This window comes from Strigops habroptila, chromosome W, assembly GCF_004027225.2.
Source record: "Strigops habroptila isolate Jane chromosome W, bStrHab1.2.pri, whole genome shotgun sequence".
Taxonomy (NCBI): Eukaryota; Metazoa; Chordata; class Aves; order Psittaciformes; family Psittacidae; genus Strigops; species Strigops habroptila.
This window is the reverse complement of record NC_044301.2, coordinates 35,887,894-35,896,015: the sequence shown is the minus strand read 5'-3', so window position 1 is coordinate 35,896,015 and position 8,122 is coordinate 35,887,894.

Sequence of the window (8,122 nt, the reverse complement as noted above, 5' to 3'; positions counted from 1 at the left end):
CTCACCCAGAGTAAAGGATAAGGGCATGATACAAGCCCCCTGTTCCAGGGATCGAAGGATTCCAGGTGGAGAAAGACATAAGCCACGCACACACACACACCAAACTGCTAGAAAGTTTATTACAAGATCCAGAATAGATATAAAATCCAGAGATATAACCAGCTAGAAAGAGAGATAACTAAAGGCTACCAAAAACTAGGTTAAGCACAGATTCTTACCGACCCACACGCTTATACAATGACCAAGAGGCCAGCTCTGGGGTGCATTGTGAAGAGATGGGGTGGCAGGCACTACTTTAGCGGGCATCCCCGCGGAGGTAAAGTCGACCATAAAAGGTAGTTGGATCCACTTCCTTCTCGATCTCTCTCGAACCCCGGGCTTTTTATATGTCAAAAGTGCAGACTCATCCTGACACAGGGGGCCAGCCTGTGTCAGGAGGAGTGGCCTTGCTGGCTCTTTTTCCCGCGCACACTCGTTCTAACGCAGGGGGCCAGTCTGCACCAGGAGGAGTGGTCTTGCCAGCCCTTTGCCATACACACTCATTCTAGATGATCGGGGTGGTCCACCACGGACCAATTCCACAGTGTTAGACCCATCTAACACACACCACCACGTAGTCCGTGTGTGGACCATCTCCGAGTCAAACTAATCGTCTCCATCTGTGGAGATTTTCCTCCTCCCCTTCCTTCTTCATCATCACCTCAGTAACCACTCCAGCAAATAGAGGAAGTTAGCAGAGTGTTGGGAGTGGGCCACCACGGACCAATTCCACAGTGTTAGACCCGTCTAACACATACCACCGCGTGGTCCATGTGTGGTCCATCTCCAAGTCAAACCAATTGTCTCCATCTGTGGAGAAAGTCAAAACCCAGCTGGATACAGTCCTGGGCAGTCTGCTTTAGGTGACCCTGTTTGGGCAGGGGGCCACCATGGACCAATTCCTCTCAAGAGGTCCCTTCCAACCTTCAGCGTTCTGTGATTCGTGCCAACCGCAGGCAGCCTGGCCTACCCTTCCCTCCTGGATGGCCCTCTTATAACAGAGGAGGCCATCCCTCACATCAAGGTCTGGCATGACATATGTCCCCACTGCTCAACGCCTACTGGGTTGCAGCCAGCAGCAGAGCTAAAGGTTCTTCTTGGTGGCAAACACAGAGGCCAACCCAGTCTTGCCCTTGACTATGGTAGGAGGCGTTTGACCAGGCTCAGTCCTTGCACCTCTTTGTCAATGCAGAGTTTCATCTGCCTCATCCAATAACAAGTCACTACCATGGCAATGCACACACAAATTTGCATTAGCAAAATAACCGCTATAGGGTGCAACAATGCGTTGAGGACGCTGGTGGCCATGGGGGACCAGCCAAAGAAAAATTTTTCCACCAGTGGTATACTCCCACCTTCTTAATTTGTTCCATTATCTGCTTTATAACACTACCATCATGATGTACAGTTTAACAGCTGCGGTAAATTTACATGCTCTAACATCTCTTTTACAAGTGACAAATCCATACCAATAAGGGTTGGCGCTTGCCTTAAGGGCATCATTTTACATATGAATCCCAGCCCCTTTTCCAAAATGCAGGCTTCCCCATCTACCGACCGCCATTTCCCGCCCTTGCCCACAGGTGGTGGTCCAGGGGGCAGACCGCAGACCCATTTATGTTAATCCCCAGGGCCCCAACGGGGTAGATCTTTTCGATACGTGCCCCTGTAACAATCAGAACGTAGGTGATGACTGTGTTGAGGACTTGGTTGTGGGTGAAGTTGACAAGCTGACAGCAGGCTTGGAGCTTCCGTGCCTTCTCTGTGGCTGCATCTCACATGATCTTTCGGATCTCGGTGGGGAGGATACTGTTATCCCCCTCTCTCAGGACACCTGCAACGACAGTCTGCACCTATATCTGGGCCTGGATGCAGTGAAGAGCAAGAGAGATGTTATTTTTTCAATGCCCAACACTCACAGCCGCATCTAGTGGTCTTTCTCATTTATTAATTCCCTGGTAGGCAACACCTCTAACACAAGCCAGTTCCCCATAGCTTCTAATTTGTTGGCTAAAGCCTCAATGTTCGTAGTGTTGAAAACTCCCAGCCCAGCACCTCTTCCTTCTAGCGCCATGGCCAGCAGGTCTCTCCTGGCCCAGGTGCCCTGGATGGAGTGGTCGTGGAGCCATGCCAGCCAGGCCATGTGGAGCATGGAGAGGAAGGGGGGGCGCAGTGAGGTCTGATGGATGACATGTTGATGGTGAATAGAGACAACACCACCTTCTTCAGTGAGTGGACAGGCCCTGCCAACAGCTCTTGGATGTGATTCTGCTTGACTACATAAGGGCCTATTTTTGGAGAGGAAGGAGCATAAGACAGTAATGATGGTAAACTCCTTAAATCCATCAGGACCTCCTATCCACCACTTCCCTCCAAGCTCAGGGGACATGTCTATGGTTAAGCTTCCTCGATACCACATCTGGAGATTTATGACCAAGTGTGCACTGACTCCATAATCCTGATTATGCCAGGAAGCTTCTGCACCTAATTCAGATCTATTAAGCGTTTTGCTCTCACGGAGGCATTTTACTGGCATGACCCACTTGCAGCCATCAAGGGCAGTGACAATCATGATGGTGCCATCAATTTGCATCAAGTCAGTTATACTTTCTTGAGAGTATTCAGTTTCCAATTTTTTTTATTTGTTTTTTTTTTTTTTTTACCCAGTTGCCAACTTCAGCATATGCAGGCAGCACCAGCCCGGCCTGACAAATCACTGTGCTGTGCCGCCAGGGGTTCCGGGTTCTGCAGCACCACGTGGGGGGGTGGGGGGGGCGAGGATGGGGATAGGGGGGTGGGGGGGGAGCGTGGGTGAGTGGGGAGCATGCTCCCTAGAGGGAAGCATTAACAACATTACGGAGTTCTATATCGACAAGGGAACACCCACTAGACATATCAAAAACAGATCCAACGGTGTCGCAGTACTTAAACAGAGAGTGTCATGGTGAGTGAGATTGGTGAGGGTGATCCATACATTGGTTCGAGGCTGTATCACAGGCCAGGCTAAAAGTCTGCAGGGAATAAAACACAAAAAATTGTTATGCTCCCCCCCCCCCCCCATTCTCTTCTCCGTAAATGCTCAGCCAGGACTCGAAGCCATTGAGTGGAATTTGGACATACAATGGTGACCGCATGTGAATCATCTGCTGCTATAACTTCTGCAGCCACCAGAGTGGAGGTTCCAGGTTTCTGATACCATACCCGACTGCCAGGAAAGGTTCTGATAGGAGATCGTAATTCTACTAAACCAGTGACATAATAAATGTTACACCACATCCCAGGGGGAAGGACCTGTTGCTTGGTGGACTTGTTTTTTAGGCCCAGTAAGATGGGTTTTTCAAGATCTGTTTGTACGGGATTCAAGAGCTGTATATTTAGCCTTTTCAAATCTGGGCGTAAAACAATGACTCCCATTAGTATCTCTGAACTGGGTTTTACATGGACCTGTACGTCAGTTCGGAGCCATTGCTCCTGCTGTGGATCAAGCGTTAGGGGCTGCTTTTGTGCCAATACAATACTACCTTTGTCGGGATATACTGAATAATCTTTTCCTCCTACAATCATGACAGAACCAAGGGCAACCCGTGCCACTGCGCAGGTCTCGCCCTTCATTAACATTAGGGCCGTTAAGGTGGGGGATATCATTCGATTATTTAATACCCGTTGTGCCTTGCTCAAATGGTCTGCCCATTTCACATAGGTTCCCCCACCCAAACGTTTTAGTTGTGTTTTTAAGAGTCCATTCATGCACTCTACCAGCCCGGCTCCCTGTGGATGGTGTGGCAAATGCCATGTCCATGAGATGTTTCGTTCATTTGCCCATTGGGCTACCTTAACATTTTTAAAGTGAGTGCCATTGTCCAATTGTATTTCTACTGGGGTTCCATAGAATAGTTCAATGGTTTCTAAACATCTTATGGTTGCATAACTATTAGCATACTGAGTGGGAATCACAACCACAACACTAGAATAGGTATCTACTGCTACACAGGCATAACGTTGATGCTTATGTTCTGGTAGCGGCCCTATAAAGTCAATTTGCCAGACCTCTCCCCCTCTCAATTCCCTTTTCACTTTCCCTAATGGTGTTTGGAACACTTTGGCTTGTTTTAGGCTATCACAGTACTGAGGAGGACATTCGCCCCCACTGGTAATGCTCATAGTGCCTGCTGCACATAGGGATCATTGGACAATCCATTAAAACGGGTGGTGTCTACACTGTCCAGCAAGACACTGTCCGCACCCTCCTCCATCAGGCGTACTAGCCACTGTTGCGGCCGTTCACCCGGCCGCTGACTAGGCCAGTAGGTTTTTAACATCTTCTGGTGAAAAATCCTCCATAATATCTGCCCTTCCCCACCACCCCAAGAGGGGGCCCAGCGCCCCCCTTCTCTTAACCACCGGAGCGGCCCGAACCGGTTCAATGCCCTGCTCTGGGTCCTTCTCCTCCTCCTCATTCTCCAAGGAGCTCCAGCTATTCCCATCCCACGTTTCTGGATCCCAGTCTGTCTGGGTGATGACTGTGCGTACTCGAGGTCCGGGGTCATCGGTTTTTTTGGGACGCCCGCACCGCATAGGAGGCAGCTAATTTTTCCAATTTTTCCTGCCACCCTGCCCCCGCCTAGGTGGCAGCTACTAAAGCTTGTTGCTGCATAATGCCTTTGGCCCTTTCCACCTGCAATTCTCTTTCTAATTGTCCTATCTTTTCTTCTAACGCTTGATTATGTCCCCAAATGATCTTAAAGGCACTGAGGAGGCTGCCCCCTATGCGTCCAGCATGCTGTAACCTCTCCTTTGTTTTTGTCTGGGGCAGCACTACGAATTGTCCCCAATATTTTAATAAGTCCATGGGGCTCTGTTCATTCCAGGGTTCTAGACCTACTTGGGTACAGGTTTCCCACCTATGCCACAAAGTACTTCGGGGTTCCGGTTCCCACCCCCGTCGCTCCACTGGTGGAGCGGCAGGGATTGCTGCCGGACTCTTTTTCTTAAACATGATTGATGATTATGCAACCTCCAACAGACAAACACACGTACGACAGTGGCGCGATCCGGTAGCTGCGCACTTCACTACTCGGCCCCATTAACTACAGCGGTGCGATCCGGTAGCTGCGCGCCCCGCTACTCAGCCCCACAAACACACGGACTACAGTGGCGCAATCCGGTAGCTGTGCACTCCACTACTCGGCCCCACTATTCACCAAACCCGGGCGTGGCTGCCTTCTCAACACCGGAATCCCATCCTCGTCACCAATTTATGTTCCAGGAATCGAAGGATTCTGGGTGGAGAAAGACATAAGCCACGCACACACACACACCAAACTGCTAGAAAGTTTATTACAAGATCCAGAATAGATATAAAATCCAGAGATATAACCAGCTAGAAAGAGAGATAACTAAAGGCTACCAAAAACTAGGTCAAGCACAGATTCTTACCGACCCACACAGTTGTCCAATGACCAAGAGGCCAGCTCCGGGGTGCATTGTGAAGAGATGGGGTGGCAGGCACTACTTTAGCGGGCATCCCCGCGGAGGTAAAGTCGACCATAAAAGGTAGTTGGATCCACCTCCTTCTCGATCTCTCTCGAACCCCGGGCTTTTTATATGTCAAAAGTGCAGACTCATCCTGACACAGGGGCCAGCCTGTGTCAGGAGGAGTGGCCTTGCTGGCTCTTTTTCCCGCGCACACTCGTTCTAACGCAGGGGGCCAGTCTGCACCAGGAGGAGTGGCCTTGCCAGCCCTTTGCCATACACACTCATTCTAGATGATCGGGGTGGTCCACCACGGACCAATTCCACAGTGTTAGACCCATCTAACACACCCCCCTTAGGGAAGCTGCGGGACCTGAGGGACCCATGAGACTAAAGGTTAATTTCTCTAGGGGAGACTTACTTAGAAAGTTGGAAAGCAATAGCAAGGACCTATAGAGATGATCCTGCAGGCGTAGCAAAAAAATTCAAAACCTTCACTAAAGCCCTAGACCCGGATTGGGACAATATTGATTTAACGTTAGATGCACTCACAGAAACTGAAAAGAAACTAGTTCTTAAAGCTGCCAGAACCCCTGTTCAGGCATTAATTGCTGCACAAATATTGCAGGGAAATGCAGATGGTTATGTCCCTACAGCTAAACCACGATGGGATTATAATAACCCCAACCATTATCAACTTCTCAAAAGATATCAAACATGGATTGCATTTGGATTGGAGCACACAATTCCTAAGTCCATGAATTGGGGAGTTTTATATGCTGTCAAAAAAAACACAGGTGAAACCCCTACAGAATTTTTTGATAGATTGCAGGAGGCGCAATGCAAAAATATACTACCATGGACCCCTCTGGAGACCAGGGAAGGCAGCAGCTGATATCCCTCTTTCTAGGACAATCCTCAGATGATATTAGAAAGAAACTACAAAAACTTAGAGCAGAGGACCAGAGAGATATCGAAAAGCTTATTGAGGAAGCATGGAGGGTGTACCGCAACCGAGACAGTAATGAAAGGAAAAAGTTGGTTAGGTCGAACAATTACTCATGCGACCATTGCAGCCTTAGGGAAAGGAAACTATCAGAGAAATGGAAAAACTCGAGGTATATGGAAAGATTGCTTTCGGGGTCATAAGATGAGGGCCCCTAATAATAGAGTAGGGGCTAATCAGTGTGCTTTTTGTAAACAGGAAGGGCACTGGAAAAGGCAGTGTCCCAAACTGAGAAGGGAGGAGGGACACCTTCCATGCCTTGCTGAATTAGAAATAGAATAGGGGGGACCAGAGGGTTGAACCCTGGCCGATCCCCTGGTTATAATGAAGCTGGGGAAAGAAGACACAAATGTAGAATTTCTAGTAGACACCAGAGCTATGTTTTCTGTGTTAAATCAACAATTAGCTTTGATCAATAATGAATCTTTAAATATGATTGGGGTGACAGGCCAGCGACAGAAGGTACCATACATGCAACCTCTCCAATATAAAATGGGTAAAATGATAGGAATACATAAATTTTTATATATGCCAAATGCCCCAAAATCATTATTAGGAAGTCATCTATTAGAAAAATTGGAAGCAGAGATCAAGTTTAAAAATTATGAAATACAAATTAAAGTTAGAGATGACCAATTAATCGAAATATTAAGTTTAGCTCTAATCCAGCCACGGGTAACAAAGCAGGTCCCCTTGGACATCTTGGATCAAGTCTATCCAGGAGTGTGGACTGACAGAATACCGGGTAAGGCAAAGCATGCTGAACCAATCCAAGTAAGACTGAAGCCCGGGGCACAACCAGTAAGAATCAAACAATACCCCCTCAAACTAGAAGACAGGAAAGGAATTAAACCTGTAATAGATTCCTTTCTCAAATCTGGCCTTTTAGTAGAATGCGAATCTGAATCTAACAAAACCCCCATTTTGCCAATCCAGAAACTGGATGGGAAAAGCTATCGATTAGTACAAGACCTAAGATCTATCAATAAAATAATAGAAGACCTTTATCCTGTAGTGGCCAACCCTTATACTTTGTTAACAAAACTAAGAGAGAATCTTGTTTGGTTTACTGTTTTAGACTTAAAAGATGCCTTCTTCTGCCTGCCCTTGGAGCCAGAGAGCCAGAAATTGTTTGCTTTTGAATGGGAAAATCCGGAGTCAGGTTGGAAATCCCAACTCACCTGGACCGTGTAACCCCAAGGCTTCAAAAATAGCCCAACATTATTTGGAAACCAACTGGCAAAAGACCTTAAGGACTGGACAGCACCCACTGGGGAAGGAGTTTTGCTCCAATATGTGGACGACCTGTTGATTGATAGCCACTTGTCGTGGTTTGAGCCCAGCCGGTAACTCAGAACCACACAGCCGCTCGCTCACTCCCCCCCCCCCCCCTTCTTCCTCCCCCCGCTCCCGGAGGGATGGGGAGGAGAATGGGAAGAATGCAACTCCCACGGGTTGAGATAAGAGCAGTCCCGCAACTAAGGTATAACACAAAACCACTACTGCTACCACCAATGATAATAACGATTAGTGAAATAACAAGGGGAGAGGATACAATTGCTCACCACCCGCCGACCGATACCCAGCCCGACCCGAGCAGTGATC